Below are 17,901 nucleotides of genomic sequence, written 5' to 3'. Positions count from 1 at the left end.
CATCATCACATATAACATCCACCTTCTTATGTAGAGCTATATAGTCTTATTGAACACTAGCAATCTCTTTTGCCATTTCTTCACGAAGCTCTTGAAGCTTAAAATTCACATCTTCTCTAACCTTCTTCACATCAAGAATATGTTGGATTAGTGTCTAAGTCCATAACTATTTTGGTATGTACTTGACCCGATTATGAGCATGGTCCTTTTGGGTTGCCTTCACCATAGCAATATGTAGGATGCATTAAGGAGAGAAAGGTTTAATTATGATTTATTAATATATTATGAGAATAATATATTAAAGGAGAAATCATATAGTTTAATTAATATTAGTCAAGAATTAGTTAAAAATTAATTTTATGGCTAAAAGAGATTAATTAAAATTAGGGGACTGGAATTGTAATTATAAGATAATTGCAATTGGGCTATGGATCACCTTGGAATATAGGTTGGATGAAATCTATGGGAAGCCCATATGATTTTCATCCAAGGCATGTTCCAGAAGGGGCCAATGGGCAGCTTAGGGCTTAAGCAGTCAAATTAGGGTTTCCTTGTTAGATAACCCTAATTGCCTACCCATTTAAGGACCCCCTAAGCCCCAAAAACGTGGTGACTGAATCCTTAGGGTTTCCTGGACATTTTGGAGCCACCTTCCTCTTCTCTTCTTCATCTAGTTGCTTAGTGGTGTTTGTAACTCCATTAGAGGTGCAACACTTAAGGTACTAAGCTTTCTTCAGCCAAGGACTAGATTGTTATTGCTATATAACAATCAAAGGTTAGATCTAAACCCTATTTTATGTTAATATGATTAATTGTATGCTAGATCTAGGGTTTATAACTTTGGATATTCAATTGCATGTTCATTAGATGTAACGCCCGTAGATCCAGGCTAGTCAATTTAGAGACGTTAAGCGTCAAAAATGACTTTTTGATAGAAGATTATTTAGAATGAATAATCTTAACTAAGTTGTAGTAAATGTTACAAGGATTCCGTACATATAAAGAACGTTGAAATCCGAGTGATAACAAAGAAGTTATGACCCGTCGAAGTTTCGTGACTAGACCAGCACGACACAGCGCGACGTAAATAATGAATTTATGATAAAGTGCTTTTTAGCCTTAGTGATCTAAACGAAAGTTGTAGATTTCATTAAACCGAGAGCGTGCGTAAAAAGAACGCCCAAATCTGACATCGTATGAGGATGTTATGATTTTTCTAAGTTTCAGCTTAACAGTATGCAGCCCGAAACCTGAATTTGAGATCGAGTGATTTTTGGCTAAAACAATCTAAACGAGAAACGAAGATCTTGTTATTATTAGCGCAATGGTGAAAAGACAATCGAAAACAGACGTCAGATGAAGGAGTTATGAATTTCTAACGGAGTTTTCCTGTTCCGACCTACTAAAAATAATATATTATTAATATATTAAAATTAAAGTCAAAATTAGCCGACAAAGTCTAAATGAAAGTTGTAGATCTTATTTTTACCTATGCGTGGATATAAAGAACGTCGAAAACGGAGTTTGTATGCGAAAGTTATGATTTTTTGAAGTTCGGGGCGCGAAACCCCAAAACTGTCAGAGTTCACGACGTGAATACAATGTTCACGACGTGAACTCAGTATTTATGACTTCTGGAGCCTGACAGGCGCAACTTGCGATGACGCATGCAGTGACGACCGAACTCACGATGTGAATATTTGAGATTTACGACGTGAATCCATAAAATCAACCCTATAAATATAATTCAAGGGGCAACCGAGTTTGGTTGCTCAATCTCTTCTCTCCCACTCCTGATACCCTCTTTAAGCCCTATTTTATGCCCCCGAAGCCCCAGTATCATCCCGAGACCCGAAGCAAGTCCCGATGTTCCGAAGATCCCGAGAAGAAAAAAGTTTCCGAGCCAAAGCTTTGCCCGCGAGAAGCCCGGTGTGTGAAGGGATCATAGTTTCACCGAAGAATACTACTTCTATAAGCCGTAGTGTTGCCCGGTCATCTTCTGATCATGTGAGTGTGTAGTTACTTTCTTCTAACACATAAATATTAAGTATTTGCTATGAAATACGTGCTATGTGTGTATATATTGTAGTTTATTTGAGATGATTGTGGAATGGATGAACTATATAGGTTTTAATGAGTTAAACCGTATATGTATTTTGTATCTACAAATATGTTGGGTAGAACATGGGTAGATAAGATTGCTGGTATGTGATAAAAGATGAGTTGGATCATGAGATAAAAGGGTAAATAGATAAACTTGTTTTAGATCAGGGAGTATGAATCAGATCAGGAGGTTAGTTTTAGATCCGGGAATATGGATTAGGTAATGAGGTAAATTTTAGATCCGGGAGTACGGATTATGTATTTTTGAACTAAGTGTTCATCCGATAGGGTATCATGTGCATATTCCCTTTCATGGACATAATTTTAATACAAGTATTGATTAAAGTATTAATTATATATGTGTGTGTAATATTTGTTATTGCCCAGAATACATGTTATATATAATTGATGATATACAACGTACGAACCAGTTATGGTCCATTATTAAGATGTGTATATATGATATTATTACTTAAAACTTTGTGCTAAGTATACTCATAGTTAGTGTTTCCAAACGGAGATAGTATCGGAAATTGATTATAGGCATTGTAGGCTTGCCTAGTGATGGGTTAAGACTTAAATAGGGATGTTTAGTTCCATTAAGTTTGGACATTGGGTCGCCTCTTATTAAGAGTACGTGTGTGGTGAGATCGATGATCGGTGGAGTACGTCCTACGTATAGAAGTACATTTTATGTATGAAGTCCTTTTTCAAAGCTCTGTGTCTTGGGTGCTACTTGTGCCAGGGTACTATTATGTTCTCGGGTACGAGTCTTTCGCATAACTTGACATTTGTGATTGTTTCCGAACTTTACAACTCCAACATTATCCAAGCTTTGATAATCTCACAAATTCTCCTTTCGTCCAGTCATGTGACGTGAGCAACCGCTATCAATATACTATTTCTCATCATATTGCTCATCACATAGTAGCTGTAATTATTGAAAGAATTTAGGTACCCAAGGCTGTTTGGGTCCTTGGTTATTAGCTTGTAAGAGAGAATGAATTTTAAAATTTAAAGCCTAGTTTCGAACTTTAGTTTTGAAAGAATCAATTATGTCGACATCATCAGTTAAAGACATCAAAATATAATTTTTCGATAGTTTTGGGCTTTCACCAACTTCCTTCTCATGTTTCGTAGATTGTTTTTGTTTTGAGACTGGTTGCCATCTTTGAACTGGAGTATTTGATTCTTTTGAAGATGAACTTCCAACTGAAGTATCATTTAAATACTATTCATAAGACTTTTTGATTTGTTGTTGTGAAAACTTTCCAGATTGAAAATTTTTTCCCATTGTTTTCAAGCCAATGATTCATGGTTTCCAATTCAGATGTGCCTTTCGTGTATGAAACTTTGGTCTCTTTTTGTGCAGATGGATTTAGAAATTTTGGTTTTTGTGGAATGAACTTTGAAGTTGTTTTGGAAGTTCCTTTAACAAATGTTTGATGGTTTTCAGACTCTCGAACGTTTTCGTATTTTCGAATATTCTCAACCTTTTGATTTGTTCTTTTTGAATAAAATTTGTTGTTCACATTTGTTGATTTTGTGAAAGGTGAATGTGAATTGTAAATTTTTTTATGGCTGTTTGAAGAAAATTGCTTTTGAGAAATATTTTTTTGAGAAATCTTTGGTGATGTTGATTTTGAAAATTTTGAAAACTTCCTTGGAAATTCCTTTGAATTTGATTTTGGATATTCATGTGAAATTGATAGAGCGGGATTTTTCTTTGTTGGTTCATTTGATTGCTTTTCATTTGTCACAACATGCCAAACATTCTTTTTCTTGCTTGTCTTTTCGAAATTGATTTTTCTTTTGAAAATTTTTCAACAAGATCTTTAAATGCTTGTGAATTAATTTTCACATTCTCATTTGATTTACTTGATTCTTGTTTCAAAGTTTCTTTTGCAAATTCTTGTTTTTCAACTCATTTTGTGGTTTTTGTCTTTGAAAAACATACGAATTCTTTGTTAGATTATTTTCGACAGTGCTTTGATTTGAAAAGAATCCTTCGTCTGATGTGTTCTTGTTATCTTCTTCAACCATTTTGTTGAACTCTGGTTTTATGTTTTCAGCATTCCCAGAAGTGACAAACACTTGATTCAGAAATACAACATCATATGTGCACTTGAAATTCGGATAAACCACCATGTTGGTTTCCAAATAGTGAGCACCTTTGTCAAACAACACATTGTTGAAATTTTCAGTGTCTCCAAACATTTGATCAACAACAATTCGTGGAATTTTTGTTTTGTTAGAAACATTCTTTTCTTTTTGAAAATTGTTCGACACCTCATTTTCATTCTGATCTTCATTATCATCAGTTTGACTGTCTCGTACCTCCACATAATCAAAATCACAAACTTTTGAAGTAGAAGGCCTATCAGTGTCATCCTGAACCATTGAATCATTATAAATTTCTTTATATTTTGACTTATATGTGACATTAGTGATTGATAGTTGTTGACTTTTTGTCAAACTTTCATTCACAATCTCAACAAGTTCATCAACATTCAAAAATTCATCTATTTTAACAATACCATAAGCAAATCTATCATCAGGCACTTGGTTAAAGTCTGCTATGGTTTGTTCACAATCATAGGACAAAATATCAACCTTCTCTCTCTCGAAAGTAAGAAAAGGTAATAATTTTCGATGTTGTTCTTTACTAATATCACTAGAATGATGCAAAGCAGTCAATTTAGCATAGAGACGTTTAGCTGAATTACAATATATGTTTCTTTGTGTAAGCTACATCCTTACATCTCTATCCAAATTTTCTCTATCATTATTGACAATTTTTATTTGTAATTCTAAATACTCTACCCTGCTACATTTCTAATCTAGAAGTTTTTGATTCTCTAGCAGTTGAGTATTTAATTTCTTGGCTTTGTTACTAGCTGACACAGCAATAGTATCAAAATAAGCAACAGTGTTATCAAATGCAACTATCTCAGAATCATAAGCTTGTAAAGGAATATTAAAAGTTTGGAGAATATTACGTACCCTTGTTGTCATTGGAGACTTATCAGCAGACTTTGACACGAAGCATCAACCCGTCACCTCTTCGTCCGAATCTTCCTCTAACTTCGCATACATGACACCATGCGTAGGATTACGCATTTCTTCATCATCTGATCTTGAAGACCAGATCTGATAAGTTCCATCATCCTCACCTTCGCCTTGAGCAACCAAAGATAACCCCTTCGTCTTTGCACGAACATCTTCCAATCTTTCAACATAATAGGCTTCGTCCTTGATCATATTCTTTTTCTCCTCTTTCTTACGAAGCATACAATCATTAGCTAAATGATTAGCTCCATTAGAATAATGGCAATCCACACCCGAATCTCCTTTCAGTTTCTTCTCTTTCACTACCTCAGTAACTTTCCCATCATTCTTCTCAAGTTTCTTCTTCTCCTATCTAGCAGCCTTGTTCACAAAACTTCCTTTTCCCTCACTTTGCTTCACTTTTGGATTGAACGGTTTCTTGAAAAACTTTTTGACTCGGTTGTTCAAATAAAAAACTATTGCCTCATTATCTGAATTCATGATAAACCCATATTCATCATCAGAATCACCTTTTTCGACTGCTTCCTTTTCAGACACTTTAGAAACAAGTGCTAATGGATCTCCCAGACTAAGCTTTGACTCTTCTTCCATTACATTCACTTCACTTTCATGAGTTTTCAGTTGATTATACAAATTATTTAGAGAAGATGTGGCGAAACTATGTTGATTCTTCACCATCATGCTTACACTTCTCTACTACTTACGAAGTCCCATCACAAATGTAAGATTGAACTCCATAGAAGACCTTGTAATCCCATAGTGATTACACTTGTAAATCAACTCATTCAGACAATCATAATAAACTTCAATTGTTTCATTCTCTTTCTGCCTGAATTCCTTCAACTCAACCAAGCATTGTTTAACAGAGTTGATATTTCTTTTCTCACTCCCCTGATATTTCTCTTTGAGAGTATTCTAGATCTCTTTTGCAGTTTTACAACAACGGATGTAGTTGTAAACAACATGTGGAAAAGCACCTCTCAACTCTCTCATACAACGCTTTTCATTTTTTTCAGCCTTGTTGCTTGTTCTTCTGCAGCAGAGGTTGAAATAGATGTTCCTAAAATTTATGCAATCAGTGGTGGTTAAACATTTCCTTTGATGCAATTGCATAACTCTTCATCCAATCTATTGAGATAGTCTTCCATACGATCAACCCACTAATCATAGTAATCTGGAATCAACATTGGAATTTTTGTTGATGATCCAAGCAGATGAGAATACGATGTCATAGTGTTCATGTTGAAGTTTTCCATTGTTGTACGGATGATGATTTTTAGACAACTTTGAGAAACTTGAAGATTGAAAGAATGAATTGATCAGAAACTTGTAATTGATCACTCAATTATATAATTCGAACACATAATCTAAACAAAACTGTAGATCTATGATTATTTTAGAATCGAAATGTGCAGAATCTTTTGAGACAAAATTTTGACTAAAAAATGAACGATTCAAATGAAAATAAGATCATTGCAGTTTGAATCCTGCTCTGATACCAATTGAAGAAGAATTGTAACGAGTAATCGAAAGTAAATAAGAGTAATTCAAGTAATGATTTAGAATGAACACCCAATGTAAAGATATGGTTCAGCTTTGATTACTTTCAGAAACTTGAGTACAAAAATAGATAATACAACTTGTGTAAACTCTCTTACCTACACTCAAGTTCATACCCTATTTATATGATACTGAAAGTACAAAAAATACTAAGGACTCATGCGTCGCCCACCATTCAATCTCACACCAACAAACATAAGGAGGTAAATCATTAAACATGAGGTATTGCATATTGTAAGAGCAAAGCATGTAGAGAGATACTTTTATATCAAACTGATAGAAACGCAATACAAATGACAAGGATCACCACCACATGCTAATCAAGATCAGAGATCGAGAACGAAACAACAATACAAGCATCCTACAAAAATAGGTTAAAGGGAGGGTCAAACCAGAGAGTGAGTGTTGTTTCACTTACGGTTCCGCTACATCAATATCCAAAACACCGCCCCCACATAGCGGTAAGAACCATACTTTTCTCTCTCTTCACCTAAATAGTTTCATGTTCCTCTCTCTTTCTCTCTCTCTCTCTCTCTCTCTCTCCCTCCCTCTCTCTCTCTCTCTATTTCTTCATTTGTTTCTCTCTTCTTCCTCTTCAGTATGCCACACCTAGTGTGTGTCAAAGAACCAATGGCACCTATGTGGTGCCTACATGGCAGAGGAAAGAATGTAGCTCTTATGGCGCCACACCTTCCAACCTAACGCCTAGTTTCTGAGTTTAAGCAATGAAAAGAAGAGAATAGAATAGAAATATTGGAGAGTAAAGAAGAGAAAGAAAATGAAAATAAATTTGTCTTTTGTGATCCCATGTTGGATAGAAGTGGAAGAAAAATTAATCATTTTGTTGTTTTTTTCTAAATCCTTCCAAAATGGCAGTTGGTGCTCGAAGCCAAGGCCTTCAGTGTACGCACCAGAGAGACTATCCCACAACAAGATTTATGTCCATTTTGGAAATTTTAAGTAGAACTCTTTATACATTTGTAACCCCCAAGAAGAAAGCTTGTATGCCATCTGTATTGTATAAGTCTAAGAATTTTTTTTAATGATTCCAAAAAAAGATTTTCTATTTCACGTCAGATTAAGCATGATTACTTGGATCGTGTGATCCACATTAATTTATTATATTTTTATTTTATTTGCATCTTTATTGTGTGTTTTATCGCATCTTATTCCTAACACAATACTTGGAATAACCTTTTTGGCCTTTAAACAATGCAAAATCACCTTTCTTTGTACATTTAGGCACTTCGCATATGGTGTTGATTTATTAGATCTATTACAAGCATTAGCATGATAAACAAACATACCTCTCATTAATAAAGTATACTTACAATCTTACAAATGGACCTAGCCCGATGGGCTAGTATACAACACACAAATATACAAATACATTAACAGCAGTCAAAATGTAGGAAGTTGAACGAACGTTGAGACTGAATCTAAAATTGTAAACTAGAGAGGATGATAGTCATTTGTGAAGAAATCTGAATACTGAGATCTTAACGGGACATGTTGAACACTTATGTTATAACAAACCGTACTTTTCATAAACATTAAGCATTTAAATTCTAGGAAAATATCAGAGTTTACTTGTCATCATAAAACCAGAGTTTCAAAAACCTTTAAAAAGTCTTCCCAGAAACATCAACATGTTTTACCAATTCATATCCTAACCATAGTTAAAACAATAAGGATAAAACATGAAACAAAAGTCAAGTTCAATGTTATTGATGCTTCTAGCCCACATACTCTAAGGTTTGCTACTTAAAGATGTAAACACATGAAAACAATATCGGTCAGACTATAAGTTTGGTGAGTTATAATAACATACACCATAATCATCTAATAATACTTACAGTTCACATATGTAACTAGTCACCTAAGTGACCATGCATCTACATATTCATCGGGTGTTAAACAACCGAACTTCGTCATCTTGTTGTTTCCATGCTAAGACTCTAAGCACATTCTTTCCTAGGGATCCCTTACTCTTACTTATTACATACATGTGCACCTACATCATATAACACAAAATAAGTTATTCAATAAAACAAAATCTAATAATGATGTAATCAACAATTACATCCATACATTCACATAATATTACATGATCTATTTCTCAAAATCATACCTTAAAAGGATAGTATAGCTCACCTCTTGTAGTGGAATAACAACCTCCTTCTAACTTCTCCAAAGCTTATCTGGAACGGCTCCAATTCCTTCATTGCCATAACCTATTACATTCACATACATTAAGCCCCTTAATACATGTCTTAATCCATTAAGACATCAATATATATTTTAACCAAAAAAGTCATATTTTGGGTAAAACTCCAAATTGACAATCTTTTGTCCATATTCTTGCCAAACTAAACCAATTAAGCTATTAAACACTTAGTCTAACTAGATTATACTACATAGATACCACTTCAACATTTTGCATTTCTAGGGTTTCAAACCCTAGAATTAAATCATGGATTTTAACCATTACAACTCCGTAACAACCATGGATTAGGCTTCCAAACACTTAATCATACATTAATAACAGGTTTACTTAGAGAAATCATGTAAAATCCTGTTTCGAGAAGTTATTATTTCAGGATTGTGGATAATAAATGGATCCGGCCTTGGCTTCAATGGAATGAAGTTTAGACTCTATTGGATGTGTATGATGTTGGACAAATGATTTAAACCTTGGATTGTTCAATGGAAGTGGAAAGGTAAAATGGGAAATGTTATGTTCAGACTTCTTGCACAAATTAAGGATTTTAGTTCGGCATGTTTTTAGTCATAAGTAACTAGACAACGTTGTAGAGCTCGTCGATACCTTTATGTGGATATAAAGATATTCGAAAATGAAATTGAAACAAAGAAGTTATGGCTGTTTGAAGTTAAGCTGGAAAAAAGGGGCCTGGACCTATAGTGGACGTACATTAGTTAGTATGTTGGGCATACTAGGCTGAAAAAAATTGCGTTTTTAGGGCGTTACGTTGGGCGTAACTTTAGATATGGTGGGCATAATGTTGTAGAGTAAAAACCCTATTTTCATGGTTTTGAGCCCTATTTAAGGTCTCTAACCCCTTGGGGGTCCTTCCCAACATCAACTTCCTCCCTCTTGAGCCTCTAACCCGAAACCCCAACCCCCTAGATCAGTTCTTGAGCCTTTTTATATGTTTTGAGTGCATTTTTGATGAAATAGAAGTTTGAGCTTGTTGATTGTTGAAGCTCAAACTTATGGATCTAGAGCCTAAATTGCATTTCTCAACTCCATAAGGTATAAAGCTTGAATCTGTATGATGTATTTGTTAGATCTAGTTAGTTTTTGGTTTAATGAGATATTTGGTCATTTTAGCGCATAAAGTTCAGATATTAAAAGTTTGTGAAATTGTTTTGGATAAATTTGGAAACTTTATCCATCTAAACATCATATTGATTCAGATATGAAGGTTGGAGACTTGCACTTAATGGATTAAGTTGGAAACTTTATCCATTATGGATCTATTAGGATTCATAAAAATGTGATCTTGATCCTTTTCTTCCCTCCATGCAAGAATCATGATGCTTTTGTTTATGTATTAAGTTAGGATTTTGGTGTATGGACTCCTTCTAGCCATGGGAAGTCATAAAGTTGGAAAACTTATGAATTAGAATGTTATTTGGGACTATATTTGAGCTTTGGACGTGAGATCTTAATGAAATAAGCACTTATTGAATGTAAATGAAATTGGTATTGTACGCTGGACGTACCTAGTAGTACACTGAGCGTACCAGGTTGGAACCCCGTAATTAGGAAGGGATCTACTATACTGAGCGTAGTGATTGAGTACGCTCGACGTACTCAATCTGTGTTGACTTCTTTTGACTTTTTGACTTTGACTAGGAATTTGACTAAATTTAACCTAAGGTCATTTTGGGAAATTTGAATTATAGTTTAAGATTTGGGTCCATGTTAATTGTATAGGTGACTGGTAGATATAGATTTTGGAGCGGTGATCGGTGCAACTATTCTTTCAGATTGTATAGTGAGTCTCTTTACTGTACCCATGGGTTGAAGACACCAATTCCAGCCCACCAGGATATGTTCGGTAAGAAGACCAGGTGATGACACCTGGCAGTTACATGAAAGACCTAGTTATGGCTCCCGAAAATTATATACAAGACTAAGGTCTGGACCTTGGCAGTTATATGTAGTATGCTAGTTGTCTTTGTGATATTTGCATGGAAGACTAGGAGGTGGATTTTGGTACTTGTCTGTAAAAGCTAGGATTTTGGCCTCTGGTCTATTAAGGAAAGACCATGATACTACTCGTGGCATGATGTGAAGACTATGGTTGGCACATAGAAATCTCTATTGTATGTATGATATGTGGTATCTTGGGGAAGTCATCAAACTTTGTGCTTACGATTTTATGTTTATGGTCTTAGGTACTTCCGGTACGAAAAGGAAGGGCCCAACATGACTACACAACACCCCCTAGGGTTTTTGCATTGGTAATTTATGATATTTAAATAATATTTTCACTTTGATCGGTTTCGGACCAACTTGTTTGTATGATTTATTGTTTTAAAAATGAAAATTTTACTACAGATTTTTGGGACGTTACAAATCATGTATAAAAAGCTCAAACTCAAAATTCATCATTAAAGTCTTAAAATGATTGAAAATGGGGAAGATAATCACCTTAGGAGTTAGATATGTAAAAAAAACTTCCTTCTAGTAAGCTTGATCACCCTAAAGAACCTTCTAAAACCTTGAAATCATTGGACCCAATGCTCTCAAGAAAATGGGATAGTTTTTTTAGGAAATGAGCCCTAAACTCAGATGTAGATATGTTTTAAACATGGCTGTAGCCAGGCTTCCACCGCACCGTTGTGCGTCAAATGATTATGTTATCTTCCTTTTGTCACACTATGGCAACCAAAACCCATGGAAACCTACTTTGTGGCGGGTCATATTTTTGTAGTTTATGTTGGGCTTATATTGTTATTTGTTCTTGGGCTTAGAATAGTATTTTGTTAATGGGCTTATTATGTTTTTGGTTGTAAGGACCGAAATCACCAATATTGACCGTAGCCCTTCGCAACATGTCCCTAAACCGATTCCGACCATAGACTCGAATAACATTGAACGCTCCAAACCAGCAAAGAAGGAAACAAACTTTCACTAATCACCCTGTAACTCACAATATGCAAATGGCATATGATAATGTTTGAAGGCATAATCCAGACACAAGCAGGGAAACAAACACAGAGATAGACTTACTAAAACCCTGGAAACAAAAAACTCCCTCGTACAGTTTCTTGTAAGTACTACACTGAATCTGGCCCTGCTGGCCTCTCAAAAGCTGGCCCAAACTCTTGGGTCTCTTTCCGGGACCCTCCCGTATAGGCACACGGCTTGGTCCCCTCTTCCTAATGTGCTCCAAATCAATCCCTGCTCTCGAGATCTAGGAATCATATCATTTAGGGTCTCACACCCTGACACACTCACCAACTCAATCATTCACGGCGGAACTATTATAGCTGAAGCAACCTCTGCCCTAAACTGGCTACTAACTACTCCCAAGACAAAATCTCCAATCCGAAAGCGCAATAAATCGCACAATAAATCCTTGCCACCTAATACAAGAGATCTAAGGCGAATTCAAAATCCCTGCAGTCCTTCCACTAACTGGCTCACCACTGGAGCTGGGATCAAACCCGGGTGCTTCCTCATGTGTGCTTATCCTTGTCTTGACAAAGCAACTATCGTCACTATCAGAGCATAACCAAGAATTCTCCTTCTAATAAGCTTCTTATGTTCTCCAAGACTCTCACCGATTCGAGTATGGACCTAGTGCTTTTAGTAGTATGGGCCCATACTACCTTCCACACCTATCCATACTTTCCTTATCAATCCTCCCAAATTCTCTAAGTCACCTACTCCACTGGTGTGCCAAAGATCCGCTATACAGCAACACAATACCCACCAAAGCAACTCCTAGGCTCCCCTTAGTTCCCAACCTCACCGAACCGTCCTACTAACTCATTGGAGCATATCCTAGGCTTTCCTAGGTTCCCAACCTCGCCATGCCATCAGTTGCTGAAGAACTCCCCATGATGCTAGCCATCCACCTCTTGGATATCACCATATCTACTTAGTAGTTGACTCCCATCACTCAAGAGTTCCACAAAGCAAGCAACATTCGTGCAGTAGCACTCTAATCCAATGAACTATCACAGAACATTTTGCCCACATACCACAACTCGTGATATCCACATCCATCCATCCTCACTGTCGGCTGCCTTATGCATGCAAATTATACATAGAACATGACCTGATAGACTGTTGCACTACTAGAAAAACAGCCTTTTACGACGCTCATTGCGCGTCGTAAAAGGCTCAGATGACGTGCAAATGCGCGTCAAGGAAGGCCCTGTCATAAAGAGAAACGACGCGCTTTTGCACGTCGTCTATAGACGACGCGCATTTACGACGCACAATTACGTCGCGCATTTACGACACGCAATGCGTATCAAGGAAGGCCCTGTCATAAAGGAAGACAACACGCATTCGCGTGTCGTAACCTTACGACGCGCGTGTTAATGACACGCAATGCGTATCAAGAAAGCCCCTGTCAAGAAAGGCCATGTCATAAATGAAGATGACACACATTTTTGCGTATCATAATTTTAAATGTTTTAAAAAAAATATTATATTATGGATTTACTAATTTTCAAATTAAATAATACATTAAAAATCTCATAATACAAAATAAAATACGATAAATAACAAAGATAATTCATTTCACTAATATGTCAAATACAAATAATTATTCCAATATTGAGTAATTGTAATAAAAGAAATGAACTCAAGAGAAGTAGAATTTATATACAATCGCATTATCTAGCTTACTATGTACTAACAACTCTCTGTGTGTTTGCTTTTGCTTGAGTCTTGTTTCCTCCAAAGCTTCTAGCCATGCCAAAGTATGAGTCTTGCTTTTGCTTGAGTCTTGTTCATGTCCAAATCAAGTAAAACATTGCTAACTTATATTCATCAAGTCCTTACCTTCCTGGAACTGAATTGAAGTCACCACAGACGAACATTGGAATATCTGAACTTGCAATTATCTTTTTCAATCCTTTTAACAGTGTGTGAACCTTCAATTTTCACATTTATATAGTTTTTAAGTTATTAAACATGAAGAAAAAGTGTATATATACAAACAACAAGAGATACTTATCTTCTTTGTTTTCATTTCTCTTCGACAAAATCTACACTAAAAGAAATGTGCGCATGTATGTTAATGTCAAAATTCCTATGAGGGCAAAATGGTCATAATAATTCGGAACAATCTGGAAGAGTATTTTTGTTCGAGTGGAAAGTGAATCTTGATTTTATACATACATACATACATATATATATATATATATATATATATATATATATATATATATGTATATATATATACATACACACACACAACACAATATCAATGTATGTCAGTGTGTGTGTGCTAACAACCGAGAAGCTAAAGAGCTTCCTAACATGGAAGATAACATGAAAGTAGCAAAAATGAAACCATGTGGAATGTCTTTACCATTTGGGCTTAAAGCAGGTGTCCATAGAAACACAAAAGTGTACATTGAACCCTCGAATAAAGATTGTATTGCACCCAATAATGCTATCTTTTCATCTGTTTTTACACAAAAAAAAGAAACTATTAGGTCAAAATTTAGAAGGTAGAATGATATGTATGCATAATTACAAGATTGCCACTTTGGATTCTTCATGCTTCTCCTGTATATGCATTAGAACCATAGACAATATAAAGGGTGTATTTAGAAATGTAATATTATATCTCACCTTGTTGTGTTCAGCAACAAGCCATGATTCGAAGGCTGAAAAGAGGAGAGAGGTGGCAATCCCTCTCAATATACGCCCCACTATTAGAATTATGTACTGAGGTGAATGCTTGGTGATGCAATTTAGAATGTAGGTTATGCAGTAAGTAATTGAATCTCTTTTTGCTTCTCCTTCTCCTTCAGAATGTAGGTGACAATCCCTACTCAATTTCTCCCTGACAGTTGATCCACGGTGTTTTTTTACTCGCATATCAGAACTGTCATCAGAAGAAGTATCTTTCTTCACAGTTTTTTTCTTTTTACCTATAAAGAAACAAAGGTATCAGTTCAGCAACAAACTTTCACTTTTTGACTCATTTAGTCCCTAATCGGTTTTTTGAATTCAATTAGAGTACACTTAAAAACAAATTTAGTGGCCTACTGAGTCCAAAAAATGATTAGGTACTTGTAAGGTATAGTGGCTGAATAAATAATGATGCTTTCCTGTTTGTTTTTTAGAGTAAATAAGCCAAACTGTCTGTACGTGACAAAATGACCATTTTACCCTTTCGTTTATGAATAATACAAACACAAGTGTTCATATGTAAAACATGGTTTCAGGAAAATGACATGGAAGGTTCAGCTATCTAAGAGCTGCAAAAGAGATTGAATATTTCTGTTTCGTTTTCTGGTCATAATCTTCAAATTGTTCATGAATCAGAAGATAAAGAATTTCTTGAACTGGCATCAAGGATAAATGGAAATAAATCATTTAATAATAAACAGGTCAGATATCTTTATTTAGTTATTTTATTTCTCTTTTGCCATATGTGACTGAAATATATTATATTATTATACATAAAACTCACTACAGGCTGTTAATGCACTCCGTGAACATTGGCAAAATTCTTCCCCAAAATCAATACCTCTAAAGGAGCTTAACCCCTAAACAGGTAAGAAAGTCTCCAATATAGATTATTTCTTATATGAAAAAGAGAAAAACAGCACCAATACAAATAGAACCCAGTCATGTAAGTCCACTCTGATAGAAACCTGTCATTTAAAGGTTCTTCATGTTTCCAATGACTATGTTTGATAAAAAAAAATGAAAATGAACAGAAAGACTTCCTAATGATAATAATGAGGGTAAATTGATAATTTAAACTCAAAATGCTGCATTTCGCATAGGGCATCCAATTTTGAAATTTGTTCAATTATTGTGGGATGGAAACAATCAAACAACGTATATTTTATTGATATTATGTTGATAAGTTGCAAGTCTTCTATGTTACCTATTTTAACAGAAGATCTAAGGAAGACTGAATATACTTACTGTACAAACCAAAGTAATAGGAAGGACAATGCAGAGGAAGTCGATTATTCGTCCTCAAAATCCCTCTTTTCTGTCAAATAAAATTACATGAATATGTCAAGGACAACATTAATAAACACCTATTAAATTGCAAGGGAAAATGATAGACCCTTGTTGAATCTATCATAAACTCCAGGCATTTTAACCCCTGATCTAATTACGTGATGATATTAAGATAATTCCCAGCTTTCGAGATGTGGGTATCTCCAAGAAAGAACAAAGTTCAATTCATAATAATTCTTCGCTATCTCACTCCTATTACTAACTACTATATATATACTGCTACTACTAAAGAAAAGGACAAAAGGGAATAACAGCTAGCAAGGTGATATCACCACTACTTTGTCTCACCACTAACTCTAAACTGTTAAAATAAATAAAAGACCAAACTGCCCTCCATACACCAATTCTGGAAGTAGGCTGCAGAAGATTAGACTTTGGGTTTCCAAGCCCTTATACCATAAACTAATAGTCCATGGGGCTTATCAGAAAAGAATAACAAAAAAGAAAACCCCACAAACCTCTGGGTATGTGTTGTGTCGCCTCAAATTTGCAAGAGCAGAAGCAACCTGATTAAGATTATATGTTAAAATTAAGTTGTAATTTGTAAATATATATGATAATAATTATTTATGAAATAAATGATACCTGATCACTAGCTTCTTTGAGCTGTAATAGTACCATTGCATATTCCTTTTTGAAGCTTTCGGATACATTCATGGGGACACCTGTCTCATTTTTACTCAATGAGAGTGCATGTATATCGGTTTCTCTTGCCTGAATTTGAGAGGCTGCTGCATGCTGATGCTGTGAGATAATAACATTGTCTGCAGCTTTAAGAGGTGCACCAGACCGATTTTGTCCCTAAACAACGTATAATTTTTAATTTTATTAACATATGTTCGGGTATTTTTTTTTCAAAAATAAATTTAAGAAAACTAACCAGTCGATGGAGACCGGGTTTTTAATTATACCCAACACACATGAACCTTCACATGGAACGGGGCAAACCTTGCCCGTGAACTCTGGGAAGTTATTTGTTTCAAGAAGTCGATCCAATGCCTCACGTCATCTGTTGTGGTCGGGTCGCCCGATGTTTGACCGCATCAGTGACTCTTGATGGTCGGGTCGCCTGTTCGGCATTTTCATCCTCCTTCACCTAAAAATCGAAATTAAACAAAATTACTATTTTACCCCTCAAACAAATTCTAAAGCATTATAAATAAAAAAAAGATATGATTCTCACCTGATTAACAGTGTCAATCAACTGATTAACTGTCTCAGTCAGTGACTTGGCTACCAGCTTCTTAAGATCCTCAAAAGTATCTTTCTCCTTCAACACATCTTCCTCACGAATGTCAGCTTCTTCAGCAGCCAAATCAACTTTTTTTTAGTTCTTTTCTATGGATTTTGACCATTTTCAACTCGACCCACTAACACCTAATAACTTTGACTTGTGGAGAGAAAACCCATGCTTTAACCTTGTATAGATCATCTCTCGCTTTCTTGAAACAAGCAGCTTGGGACTGTAACAACAATCAAATCAAAATTTCTCAAACAAATAAAATATAGGGTTTAGAGCTCATTTTAGAGCCAACTGATATGAAGGAAAAAAAACCTCATGATACAAATATGCCTTGACCCCCTGTAGCCCATGCCACATTACAGACCCAATCAGCTTGTGGCTTACTACAGAGAGAACCTAAATTCAAATCTCTAACACATAATTTGAAGAAATTGTTGTCTTTGTCATACATGATGTATGCAATGAATCGATGACCAGGTGAGACTTCTGCTACCTCTTCATATGCATAACCTAAATGAAGTCATGTTAATAGATTAAATGAAGTGGAAGAGAATTAGAGATCATTGAAAGATGTTGAAATGATACTGGAATTGGAATTACCCCAAATCTTTCTGCTTCTTGATTATAATCGATGAGTTTTTGTTCAATCCTCTTCCTGGAGATG

The 17,901-nt window shown here is 35.3% G+C and overlaps 1 long non-coding RNA gene across 2 annotated transcripts; it reads right to left on the bottom strand.

The window, feature by feature from the left end:
- Positions 1 to 13,526: 13,526 nt before the first annotated feature.
- LOC145048155 (uncharacterized) lies at positions 13,527 to 14,675 on the bottom strand. 2 transcript variants are annotated; one of them, XR_013682742.1, is made up of 3 exons: positions 14,582 to 14,675; positions 14,316 to 14,411; positions 13,527 to 14,033 (listed from the first exon to the last, which is right to left on the bottom strand). It is a non-coding gene; the product is annotated as an uncharacterized LOC145048155 (long non-coding RNA). The 2 variants fall into 2 exon arrangements; XR_013682750.1 differs by having other exon boundaries at positions 13,527 to 13,875.
- Positions 14,676 to 17,901: the final 3,226 nt, after the last annotated feature.

Source organism: Lactuca saligna, chromosome 1, assembly GCF_052625555.1.
Source record: "Lactuca saligna cultivar CGN05327 chromosome 1, ASM5262555v1, whole genome shotgun sequence".
Classification (NCBI taxonomy): domain Eukaryota; kingdom Viridiplantae; phylum Streptophyta; class Magnoliopsida; order Asterales; family Asteraceae; genus Lactuca; species Lactuca saligna.
Note: the sequence above shows the minus strand (reverse complement) of the source record. Positions and strands in the feature narration are given on the sequence as shown.